Genomic DNA, 14,262 nt, shown 5'->3' with positions numbered 1-14,262 from the left:
GGGAGCATCTCCAATGGAATACACGCAAGGATGAGGGGAAAAGAAGGTACCAGTACATGCTGTATCCATATGAAATATGTTGTTAATAATAATAATAACAATAACAATAACAATAATAATAACATTGAAAGTAAATAAATAAAATAAACACTTTTTAAAAGCCCAAATATAAGTCCTTATAAAGAGCAACCAGATAGTGTGTGGAAAAGTCACATGGGTGGAAGAGTAGCATTGGGAACAAAGCACGTGAGTCTTCCATGCAGCAAGTGTGGGGCGTGGCTAAGTTAGGCACTTCCTCTTCACAGTGTCAATTCATTGTGATGCTCTCTGCCCCTGAGTGCTGCCAACACACAGTTCTCAGGGAGACCTATTTAAATCATCACACACATAAACTAAGATTTCTGAACAGGCTCAGTGATGAGAAAAATGGTCCTGAACTCCAGTCATAATGTAAAGATGGTGCACAACGGCTGGCCGCAGGCTAATACAGATAATAGCAACCGATAACTCTCTAACTCTTGGAAGGGCTGTAGAAACTCAATCAGAAAGGACATTATGTGGTACCTGAGCTAAAAATGAAGGAAGGAAAGAGAGAAAGAAGACAGAGAAATGAAATGAAAGCACTGAGTGAAAGAACAAAAGCTTCATGTCTGCATTTTCAGAAAGATATAGACCCAAGATCTCCTGTGGATTTCAGGAACATGAGTGAAAATAAAATTGTACACACAATGAAGAAAGAAAAGAAACTTTTATGGCCATCTGTTTTCTCAGTTAACCAGGTAAAAAGAAAATATAATTTGGGAATTAGATAGCCCAAGTTTATGTCACTTTAAGATTTGTGATTTGATTTAACAGTGCTTGTGTGTTTTTATGACTCTTAAAACATGAAACGGAGAGAGACAGAGTGAGAATAGATAGATGAGAATGAAAAAGAGAAGGGAAAGAATGGACATTAATTGTCATACATAAATTCTTCCTTGATTAATAATGAGAAACTAAAAAAAAAAAAAAATCAGCCATGGGGCTGGATCAGTGGCTCAACTGCTATAGTGCTTGTCTGCAATGCTGGAGGACCTGGGTTCAGTTCCCCAGTATCCATGTAAAGTCAGATGCATTAGAAGGAACATGAGTCTGGAGTTTTCTTGCAGTGGTCAGAGGCCCTGGCACACTCATACTCTATGTCTCTTTTTTCCTCTCTTTTTCACTCAGATAAACAAATACATAAAAACATATTAAAAATTTCACCCATGAGTCTTAAATTTTCTTAGATGTGTCCATGTTGAATCTTGCTACTTATTAATGTAAATGTTCAGGCTTCAGGAAAACTAATATCTTCTTTAAAATTCTGATTATTGTTACTAGCTAGAATTAGAACATTTAAGTACAAAATTCTTATGTAATCATGTCATCTAAAAATCCAAGCAAGATCTTCTGTAAAGATGGCAAATTATTTTTATAAATCTATTTTAATTCCCTAATAAGATCACAGTAAGTTCATAGTGAAAAGATTATGTTAAAATAAGCCTGTAAGTATGAGGCAGTGGAAGAAAAGATAATACAAATAATTGTGGAAGTGAAAATTTAAGTAGATGAGGAGAACATAACATGTGAGATCTTCCAAAGCCTAAATCCTAAACCAGTAATTGGGAAATGTAAAAATTGACCTGTCTTACCTTGTGGGGTACTTAGAGGGTTCCAGACCCCTTTATAGCATCAGGATCCTTCTGGTGTATCTGGTATAATAAAAGGCTCTTTAATAGGATTGACACTAATCTGTAAACCTCATTCCTGACAATGTAGACTGTGGAGAAAGTAAAATGCGTTGGACAGAACACACACACACATGCATACCTTGCATTGTGAAGAGCTGGCCTGATTCTAATTGTTCACTTTTCTGTCTGGTTCTATCATTTTCTATCAGGTGGATCATTAAAAGACCTTTCTACCAAAAATGTGATGTATTCTAGTGCAAACCTATAACATGTCTTTATGAAAATTTCAGTCAGACCACCTCATGGAGAAATGGTCAGTAAGAACATGGAGCTTCAGTCATGTGAGTAGCCTCCACATCTACGAATGAACACCCGGTCTAAGATCTGCAGACAAGAAAGGCAGGATCAGGCTGGAAAGATGAACTCATGGTTAAGGCACTTCCTGCAAAGCCAAAGAACCAGGGTTTAATTACCCAGGACCCATATGAAGCCAGTTGCACAAGATGGCCCATGAGTCTGGTGTTCATTTGCAGTGGCTAGAGGCCATGGCATGCCCATTCTCTCTCTCTTAAATGAATATGTAAATAAATAAATAAAGGCAGGGTCAATGTGCATGAAAAATAATTGATATCTAGGAAAAGAGAGTTTACATAGGGTGAGACAACTTTACAAAATATATACGTTTTCAGAGAAGAAATAAAATGTATTGCAAACATATTACTAGAGCAAAACTCGAGTATAACAAGTACTTTTGGAAATATAATGCCATATAGTAAAAATATTAGTTATTGAAGTAGATCATATACATGAATATAAACTATAGGTATATATACAATTAATTCATATATGTGCATGTATAAGTGAGAGAAAGAGCAGACGAAAAGTGAAGTGGGTTGGAGGGAAGGCTTAGCAGTTAAGGCATTTGCCTACAAAGCCAAAGGACCTAGGTTCAATTCCTCCAGGACCCACGTTAGTCAGATGCAAAAGGGAGTGCATGCATCTGGAATTCGTTTGCAGTGACTAGAGGCCCTGGCATGCCCATTTTTCCTCTCTCTCCCTCCCTCATTCTCTGTCAAATAAATAAATACATAAATAAATAACAATAAAAAAAAAGAAAAAGAGGAAGTAAGAAATGAAAGATAATTATTGGAATAGTCCAGGAATATCAACAACCAGTTTAAGGTAGAAAAAGGTAAAGGAGGCTGGAGAGATGGTTAAATGGTTAAAGTGCTTGTTCATGAAACCTAAGGACCCAGGTTCTATATTTTATACTTTTTATATTTTATACTTTATTTTTATTTTTATATTTTATACTTTAGGATAATATAATTTACCAAGGAATTCATAAAGGTGCATTTACCTTAATTTGCTTACTAAATAGCATCCTATATGGGAACTTATCTTTCATATTACTTAACCAGTTTATTTGGCTCAAACTCAAGAGAACATCAAAACATTATTCTATACATTTATTATCCATGAACTTTTTTTTTTTTTCTAATGTAGGGTCTCACTCTAGCTCAGGCTGACCTGGAATTTACTATGTAGTCTCAGGGAGGGCTCCAACTCATGGCGATCCTTCTACCTATGCCTCCCGAGTGCTGGGATTAAAGGCATGCACCACCACGCCTGGCCTTATCCATGAACTTTAAAGAAAAATTAAAGATGTGTGCTAGGTTGAATATCTTTTAAAATGAGAAGTTCTGCAAATCTTTTTAAATGCTGCCTACCTCTCAGAAGCGACGAATTTCCCTGACCTCGGTTCCCCTTCCGGGCAGGTCATTCTCATGTTGCACAAAATGTATTTTGACTATTCCTACTGGATTCACCTTGTTGTGCTGAAAGCCTCATGTGTTAAATATAAAAATATCTGATTTTCAGTGATCCAAAGTATTGACCTTAGATATTTTTTGATAAGTTAGGAGTATAGTGGAAAAATTTGTATTAATCATAACAAGACACTTTATAAATGTTACATTTGTACAGCTCTTCAGTAAACCACAGAATATAATATAAAACCTTGTGACTTACTAACTACTGGGAAGGAAGGGGAGAGAGACAGACACAGAAAGTAAAACAAAAAAAATTGAAATTATACCCTCTACAAGTTATATCTTCTTCCACTTTTATGAAAGGAGAGGATGGAATGTGTGTATACCAATTTTCTCTTGGATATGCCCCTAGTCCAGGTCTCACCTATGAAGTCCCAGCTTTAAGAATGAGTACAGATGCCATTGTTGTATTTCAATGTTATGTTCTTCTAGCCTAATGAATCACAATGCCAAAATCTATATGCCTTGTACATTATACCCTAACTTGACACAACTGGATAACACGATTATAGGTAAAGAACTTTATGAGTTTATTTAATGGATTGACCTGGGCCAAATGTGATGTTGTATTAAAAGAAAAAAATTATAGAGACATTTTTGTTTGCTTCAGCATCTTGGGGTTGAGGCTAGAGATGCAGCTGAACATCATATAGCATGAAGTAGCTCTTCACAACAAAGAATTACCTGCTTCTAAATATCAACAAAGCCAAGGTTGAGGAACCCTGACATTAAGCCATTGAATGAATATATATATATATATATATATATATATATATATATATATATATATATATATATACATACATACACATACATACATACATACACACATACATACATACATATTATTATACATACATACATACATACATATATGTATATATATTCATTCCTCCCGCTTTCAAATACTGGAGATAAAAAAAATCATGATCAAGTGTCAGTTTATTAGGTTTTTCTTCTGTTTTAAAACTATAACAATACACTCTAATCCTACTCTAATCCCTGCCGCAGAAACCAAATGACATGCCTTTGTGTCCCCATTTACTTTGCTCATTGATTTTAGACTCTTGGTTACTTCTTACACTTCTCCCTCCTGAAACCAGTCCCTCTCTGTGTACCTGTGCTGCTCCTGAATATTATTCGTGGGATCACCAACACTTCCAAGGACAAACACAAGCCAGCAGAGCAAAGGACTTACACAAGGAATGTGAACTTTCAAATTTTTCTATTCTCTCTCCTCATGTGTTCCAACTTAACTCACTCCTGAAAGCAGCTTCAGACACGGGTGGATGGGACAGACATCAGATAGGTGAGATGGTCAGGTCATTAACTCTGGGTTCAGGGGTGCTCTCTGGCCTTTTTCCTACTGGTTCATCATTTGGCCTGACTTGTCTCTCCAGGGACTCTGGTTCCAGGGGCTGTGCAACTCTTCAGTTCATATATGAATGATGACCTTGTTACTCAGTCTTATTTATTTTTATTAGCAACATTGCTTTGTAAGGTAAGGAATGTGGTCAAGTTGGGACACTGGCCTGAAACTAAATGGCTGTTTTCTATTTCAGGATGCTTGATTTTATGTTATTGAGAACTTACAAAATATTGGTTTAGAAATGATGGTCTCTGTCATAATATGTTATAAAAGTTTATCTGGTGATTTAATAGCTGGTGCCAATCTTTGTAAAGCTTTGGGGAAAATCATAATAATTGTTTTTGAATTATTACATTAAACACAGCTCACACAACCATAGTATCTGAAAAGTAGCCATCAACTGATAATTGGAGTTTTATTATTTGAGAGTTGATATACTGAAAGGAAACCAAAATGTGAGTTTTGAAGTTTGTTGATTTTGTTTCATATCTTAGCCATTTCCCCTGCCTTTATAATCTAAGCCCAAGTTTTCATTTCTTCCTCCATAAAACAGAAAATAATTACAAACTCATAATTTTGAAAAGATTACAGAATGTATATATGTGTATAGACACGTATATTCATATGCATTTTTTGCATGTACATATGCACATGCACTTATCTGTTTAGCTACCTGCAATACAAGTCAGTTAATTTTTCCTTCCTACAACAGACAAAGGATTGAAACAAAGAGAACTGAGCAAACACTGCATTAGAATTAAGAACTGGGCTACAAAGATTGCTCAGTGGTTAAAGGTACTTGCTTGGAAAGTGCTAACCTAGATTCAATTCTCCAGCACCCACATAAAGCCAGATGTATAAATCATGCATGCCTGGAGTTTATTTGCACTGGTATGCCCCTTCTCTCTCTCTCTCTCTCTCTCTCTCTCTCTCTCTCTTTTTCTTTATCATACAAATAAAAATAAATTAAAAAAATAAGCATAGTGGGCAGGAGAGGTGGCTTAGTGTTTAATGAGCATGTCTGTGAAGCCTAAGGACCAAGATTCGAATCTCCAGTACCCATGTAAGACAGATTCACAAGGTGGCACATGTGTCTGGAATTTATTTGCAGTGGTTAGAGGCAATGGTGTGCCCATTCTCCCCCTATCTGCTTCTTTTCTCTCTCACTTGCAAATAAATAATATATAATTTATATATTTTTTTGTTCATTATTTATTTATTTATTTGAGAGTGACAGACACAGGGAGAAAGACAGAGAGAGAGAGAGAAGGATGGGCACGCCAGGGCTTCCAGCCTCTGTAAACGAACTGCAGACACGTGCGCCCTCTTGTGCATCTGGCTAACGTGGGACCTGGGGAACCGAGCCTCGAACCAGGGTCCTTAGGCTTCACAGGCAAGCGCTTAACCGCTAAGCCATCTCTCCAGCCCAAGATATAATTTAAAAAGAATCATAGAATTAAGAATGATGAAACACTTCAATTTTAGCCACACATTTTACTTCTCAGTTGTCTAAACCTAGAATCAACAAACTTCTCTAGAATAGTTTTTCAAACTACAAAATCAAAAGACTAGAATATTAGTGGTTTTCAGTCCACTGTATATTTTAAGATAATTAGTTATGGGGCAGTTTTCTCAAACGGAGTTCTCCTTAGTAACTGCTGCAGTGACCTTAGTGCCATTGGCACGAGCACCTGACCAAAAGCAGCCCATGGCAGGAAAGTGGTTTATTTTGGCATTCAGACTAGAGAAGAGTTCCATTATGTCAGGGGAAAGATGGTGGAACAGAGACTGGATCTGTCTTCTGCCACAGCAGGTGGAAAGCAGTAGGAGAGGGAGTCAAAAAGGGGAAGCTGACTACAGCACCCCACAACACACCGCCTCCTCCAACTCTCTGCATTCCAGTTGCCACCATCTGGAGACCTTGCATTCAGAGCACATAAATTTATGGGGGACATCTGAATCAAACCACCACACTATCCTAATATGTGAAAGACATAATCATGGGATTCTTTAATTCAGGGAGTTTTATAAGGCTATTCTGTGGTCTCTATCAGATCCAATTTGGAAAATGGGTTTAATGACCCTCAGGAATCTTTTTGTACTAAAAATAGTATGAGATTTTGTAGCTGAGATAATTGATTAACATGATCATTGTAGTTTCACCAACCAGGGCTGCATAAGTTTATGTGTTACCTCAGTAGATTAAATGTTTATATGTCTGGAATGCTAAATGCAGCTCATACTTACCCCATGTTGGAAGACACTTACAAAGAATAATTATACATTGAGAACAAACAAACTGCATTTGTGATAGAATCCAACCAAATACTAGTTACAGAAAATAAATAACCATGAATTTCTTTGTAAAGTCTGTGTGTGCCTCTCCATGCATATGCACATTGTATAATTACTCACTCTATTCATATATGATTCTCTCATCCTCAGCAAAATGCTTATACTCAAATGTAAAATAAAAATCACATGATGTTTTCATTTGTTTCTGAACTGTGACTGCCCAAATTGTGTATGTTGGAGCGCTGACTCCTATATGTCAGAAAAGGTCTGCATTTGGAGACAGGGCTTGTAAAGCAGTGATGTTGTGTAAAAGAGGCCAGCAAGGTAGGTTCCAATCTGACCTGATTGGTGCATTCATAAGAAGAAAAAATTGGCAAACACAAAAGAGACCAGAAAGACCCATGAGAGACAGGCACAGGGAAAACACCATGTGAGGGTTCAGGCATCCACAACCCCAAAAACCGGCTTCTGGAGAAGGCAGACCACTTCACACCCCCACCTGTCATTTCCAGCTGTTGAGCTATGAGAACATAAGGTTCTTTTATTTAGCTCAGATGGTGTTATATGATGAAAGCCTTGACAAACAGAGGTTTCATATGCGAGTTTATTTTTGCATATGTGTGTGTATATGTGTTTGTGTTCATGTGTGCAGAGGCCAGAGGTTAACATCAGATGTCGTCCTTGATTATTTTTCACTTTACTTACTGTGGTAGAGGGGTGATCTCACTTAAAATCAAAGCTAATCAAACAAGCTATCCCAGCAAGGCACCTTGCCTTGGGAATCCCCTGCCACTGCCTCCTGAGGGCTGGCATCACAGGAGGGCAGGCACGCCTGCATGGAATTTATGTGGGATTTCTGAAACCCACCATTACCTCTGGCTTTTATGGAGGGCCTAGTGATATGAAGTCAGCTACTCAGGCTTTCACAGTAAGCACTTTACCCACTGAACCATCTCCTCAGTCAAGGTATTGAGTTTTTAATGCTTCCACACATGTAAGCAAACATATTAACTTTCTGTGTCTGGCTTAGTTTGATTAACACAGTGTCCTCCAAGTCCTTTCATTTTTCTGCATATGAAAAATTTCATTCTTCTTTATGGCAGAATAAGATTGTTGGGTATCTCTACCATATTTTCATTACCATTATCCATTATTCTATAGATGGGCATTGAATTAGTTACCATCTCGTTGCTATATCAAAATACCTGAAAAAAAAATCAGTTTAGGGGAGAAAGGGTTCATTTCAGGTTATAGTTCCACACTACAGGTCATCATGCTAGGGAAGGCATTGTAGCAGCAGCTTGAAACCCAGCTGATTACATTTTGCCCACAATGAGGAAGCAGAGAGTAGGAATGCTGGTGCTCGGCCGGCACTCTCCCTCTATCGTCCAGGATCTGCTGACAAGTGCTGCTGCCCACAGTTAAGGTGGGTTTTCTAGCCTGCATTAACCTAATCAAGATAATCCCTTACAAGTATGACCAGAAGCTAATCTGGATATTCCCTCACAGGTGATTCTAGGTCCTGTAACATTGATAGTTGATATAAACAAGCAGGTAGATTCCTTACATTGGCTATTATAATAAATATGGGAGGTGCATATCTTTTTGTTATTCTGATTTGAATTGCTTTTGGTACTCAGAAGAGAAATAGATGATAATTTTCTGCATCCATCTTTAGTTCTGTGAGGAACTTCCATGCTGTTTTCTAAAGTGGCTTTATTAATTTACATTCCTAGGTCAAGATGTGTTCTTCAATAAGTGATTCTGGCAAAAGTGGACATGTGTATCCAGATCGGAGGATATATTTCCGACTACTCATCTCACAATGGTTCAATACCCAGAACACATGAGCTATTCAAAGCAATTTTTAAAAAATCATTCATAAACCTTTAAAAAGGGCAAATTAACTGAAATTTGCACAAAGAAAAAATACAAATTTCCAACAAGTAATGGAAAAATGCTCTGTATCATTGGTCATCAGGGAAATGCAAAACTAAAACACAAATATATATTTTCTCACCAGCCAGAATGGCTATTATCAAAAAGATACAAGATAGTGACTATGTAGCAAAAATGATCTTCCAGGTTCTAATTTAATGATATCTTGCAGCCTCTGCCATGACATTGAAAGGTGGCTGTATCTAGTTTGTATTTTTTTTTAATTTTTTTTGTTCACTTATTTATTTATTTGAGAGCGACAGACACAGAGAGACAGATACAGAGAGAGCAAGAGAGAGTGAGAGCAAGAGCGAGAGTGAGAGCGAGAGAGAGAGAGAGAGAGAATGGGTGTGCCAGGACTTCCAGCCACTGCAAATGAACTCCAGACACATGTGTCCCCTTGTGCATCTGGCTAACGTGGGTCCTGGGGAATCGAGCATTGAACCGGGGTCCTTAGGCTTTACAGGCAAGTGTCTAACCAATAAGCCACCTCTCCAGCCCATCTAGTTTGTATTTTAAGACACAAAAGCAGAACTTAAAATTTCAAAATGTTATGATTAACATTAATTAAAATGATGTTTTCCCTACATCACCATGCTTACTGTTCTTATTCTTACTCTTATTCTTCATCAGAATAAATTTTCTATATCATCATAAAATAATAAAACAATCTTCGCAATGGTGGGTTGATGGAATTTATTCAATGCTTTATTGGCTACAGTCAGATAACCACAAGGCACAAAATAAGAATTTATAAAACTTGTTTAATAGGTTTAATAGGGGCTGGCGAGATGGCTCAATGGTTCAAGGCTTCTACTTGTGAGCCTGCCAAGCTGAGTTGTCTCTTCTTCGGTAGCTTTGTAAAGTCAAACAAAGTGGTATATACATCTGTAATTCAAACACAGCTACAGCAGTTTGAGGTGGAGCCAGGAGAATCCAGAAGCTGGTAAGAAGAAATAGTAAGAGAGACCCTATCTCAACAGAATGTGGAAGGAGATGAGAAACACCCTGAGATTGACCTCTAACCTCCACATGCATGCTGTGGCATACACATTCCTTACACATACATCACACAAACATATACATATGTACACATATATCCTTATACACAAATAAATAGTAAAAATGTTGACTAAACAGCAGATTAAAAATTAGAACATTAAACAGTTTATTATTAGAACTAGCCACCCCCATCATGACTCAGTTAACTATCCACACCATCAAAGTGCAGCCAGCAGCCATGCATTTATGAAGGTAGATATGTAGCTATGTTATATTATTTTTTAAGATTTTTATTTATTTATTTGAGAGTGACAGAGAGAGAAAGAGGCAGATAGAGAGTGAGAGAGAGAATGGGCACGCCAGAGCTTCCAGCCACTGCAAATGAAGTCCAGATGCGTGCACCCCCTTGTGCATTTGGCTAACATGGGTCCTGGGGAATTGAGCCTCGAACCGGGGTCCTTAAGCTTCACAAACAAGTGCTTAACCACTACGCCATCTCTCCAGCCCAATGTTATATTATTTTTAAATAGGTTAATAATGATATTGAAGGAGTGAATATGGTTGGAATATGATTTCATATTCCTTAAGATGTAATGTGTTTACAGCACATTTGTGAAGTGTGGGATTCAAGGGCACTGTCTGAGCAAACCAGAGCACTTTAGAGCTTTTATGTAGACATGTGAATTTTTATAAACAGTCTTGTAAGTCTCTGGAGACATTATTTAACTTGAGTTTTAAGTAACCTTTAGGCCAAACAAACAACTCTTGCAAAAAGTATTTTAGTTTATTTGAAGTGGAAAGTAAATGAATGATAAATTTTGTTTATCTTGTAGCTGAGAGAGGACAGAGATTCTAGTTCCTGGCATGATGCCACTAATTGGCTTGTAAAATTTTGACTGGATGTTCAAAGACTAAAGTTTGACAATTTTTGAGAACTTGAGTTTAAAGCCCTCCAACTTCACTGTCTGATATGAAATGATTATACATCTTTGTAAAGTAAAATAATATGTGACAAATTTTAAAGTAATTTTTAGGTTTTAACAATAGCATTGTAGTTAACATCATGCTTTATTTTGTTGTGAGGCAGAGACAGCAATATATTTTCATTATTTTGTTACATTCTTCATTTTCACTAAACTTTAGACACTGCATTAGAAAACATGGTTTCAACTTTAGACAGGTAACAAAAGTAAATCCAGATGTCACATTTAATATGGTGTGAACATGGGTAAGTGCTTAACCATTGTAAACCTTGATTATCATAAATCATTGTTGCGTCCGCCTCGACCAGCAAGGAAGACACAACCACCAGTTCTTCTTACAGCAGTTTATTCAGGCAACTTCAAGCTTCATCTCCCCCGAGCCTCGGGCGGGGATTCCTTATAAGTGCACTCACTCGTGCACTCACTCCGCCCAATCACTCCAGGCCACGCAACCCCTCCAGACGAGCATCAGAAACCAATGAGTGGCAGAGATGGCAAACTCCTCCAAATATGGACTTGTTTGTCACAAGCACTGAACTTCCGTCAGGCGCCATCTTTAGGGCTTGGCCAGGGGTACTCTCCCCATCGGCCTTGGCCATGCAGGCCGAGGGGCTCCCCACAGCTCCCCCTTATTTATTATTTTAAGATGCGCCACTGATACACAACGGGTGAAGGTAGAGGTCTGATCCTTGGTGTGCAAGTACCCTTTTCCCAGGGGAAGGAATATGAGTACAACCTTCATGCAATCAAACATGCCTCCCAGACAGTCGCCCAACTGCTCGTAGGCAACCCCCTGTGCAGTGCTTTGCCTCGCACCCTGAGTGTGATGAATACTTAGGAAGCCACTATTTAAGGGCAGCAAGCCAAATCTGGGGAGACTGTCCTTCTATCGCAGCAAAGGCCTGAGCTATCATGGCAGAGGTGCGGGCCTGTGCCCTCTTGAGGTGACAAATACACCACATGCACACCACGCAAACTAATATCAACATTCCTCTCAGGGCTCCTATGCCCACCCACTCCTTTAGATGATTCACTGCAGCGGAGATCCATGTCGTCAGCCCAGTTGCCAGAGAAAGATCCACTCGAGTAGAAAAACCTTGAGACCAGCTTCCCTGCAATTGGGAGAATAAGAGCCTGGACAGATTAGCTGATGTGTAACATCCATCTGCTATAATTGTAATGGAAGTAACCCTCTGGGATTGATACCAAATGAGGGGAGATTTTAATAAACTATAATTGTAACACTCGATAGGCTGGGTTTTTGTCACTTTATGGAACACAACCAGATGCAATTTAAAAAAGGTCATAAGAGGATGTTTAGGATAATGATTATCTATTTTTCCATCAAAGCAACAACTTAAAATGGCCCAAGCATCTATAGTTGCAGTTAAGACTCTGACTTGATAACTGTCATAAGGCACAATAAGAGTCTGTGGCATGAACCCAAAATGGTGTATACACTGGCGGAGTCCTTCAATAGCAAGAACAGCCACAGCCATGGGGATATGCTCCACTGTTTTTCCAGGAGAGCTTTTAGGATGTATCCACAACAGAGGACCTTGCTGCCATAATACACCTGTGGGGTGTTCTACTGTTTGCAAGATGCAAAGATCTACAGGTGTTCCTTCTATTACTCTATGTAATTGGGCAGTAGAAATCTCTTCATTAACAACATTAATAGCTTTTCGGGCATCTTCTCTCAGGATTCTAGGTGAATTTAAAACTGTATCTCCCTCTAATATTTTGAATAGTGGCTTTAAGACATAATTAGGGATTTTTAAATATGGACGAATCCAATTTATAAATGTTCCATGTTCTCTAGCAAAATCTAAATCTCTTCCTAGTTTTTCCCAAATAGCCTCAAATTTTCCTGAAGACCTTCCCCAAACCCTGGGGTTGTAAGCCCACTTACCGGGGACTTACCCTGCGCGCACCCCTGACTGTTGTAAGTTCTGAACTCTTCGGTGGGGGAGTCAGGTTCCACATACGGGCCACCACTTGTCACGTCCACCTCGACCAGCAAGGAAGACACAACCACCAGTTCTTACAGCAGTTTATTCAGGCAACTTCAAGCTTCATCTCTCCCCCACCACCACCACCCCCCCCACCGCGCTGAGCCTTGGGCGGGGATTCCTTATAAGCGCACTCACTCCGCCCAATCACTCCAGGCCACGCAACCCCTCCAGATGAGCATCAGAAACCAATGAGCGGCAGAGATGGCAAACTCCTCCAAATATGGACTTGTTTGTCACAAGCACTGAACTTCCGTCAGGCGCCATCTTTAGGGCTTGGCCAGGGGTACTCTCCCCATAGGCCTTGGCCATGCAGGCCGAGGGGCTCCCCACAAATCATAAATTGTATAATGCACATGGATCACTTGGGATATGTTGCTGACACATATTTTATTAATGTGCTTTTAAAAATATATTGCAAAAAATTCAGTTGGATGGGTTGTGAGTGAGCTATTTAAGGGCTTAGCTATATCCTCTGCATAATGCTAATTCTTGTACTAACAGGTGGTAAATTTGTTTTGAGTTCAAGAATTTAAAAATCTATGCTTCGTAGAAATGGTATTTGCAGTGACATTGTAAATTGCTTTTAAGAAATTGTAGACTCTTTTCTGTATCTATTAAGAGAATATATTTTATGTAAGTAAATAAATATGACAACAATGATTCCAGTTAATTTTTTGAAACATATTATGCAAAATGAAGATATGACTATTTGGGGGTTCAAGTGACCAGTTTTCCTTCATTTGAAAGTTAAAACTGTACTGTTTTGTGTAATCTTTTATAGTAGATTGTATTTTCTAGCAAGTATATGGTGAGAAAGAAACTTTCAGGGAAAAAAAATGATATCCACTAGTATTCCTGGGATCAATAAAGGAGTCAGTATGGGACAATAAAAGCAAAGAAAGGCCACAGGTGTAGTAACAAACAAGGTTGAACCAACCCATGGACCCATTTAATTATTTCCCTGACTAGCCACTGGATAGAGGTTTTACCCAGAAGGGAGAATGTCTTGGCCAAAGTAGATGTCTTTAGTGAAGCTAATCACTTAGAAGCAGGGTGTTTCCAGATAAAGGAGAATGTGATATGAACCAGAAGTCCATGTTTACATAATTTCACCTC

The sequence above is a fragment of the Jaculus jaculus genome, chromosome 11, assembly GCF_020740685.1.
Source record: "Jaculus jaculus isolate mJacJac1 chromosome 11, mJacJac1.mat.Y.cur, whole genome shotgun sequence".
NCBI classification, from domain to species: domain Eukaryota; kingdom Metazoa; phylum Chordata; class Mammalia; order Rodentia; family Dipodidae; genus Jaculus; species Jaculus jaculus.
The sequence above is the reverse complement of the archived record's forward strand: the minus strand, read 5'-3'. Positions refer to the sequence as shown.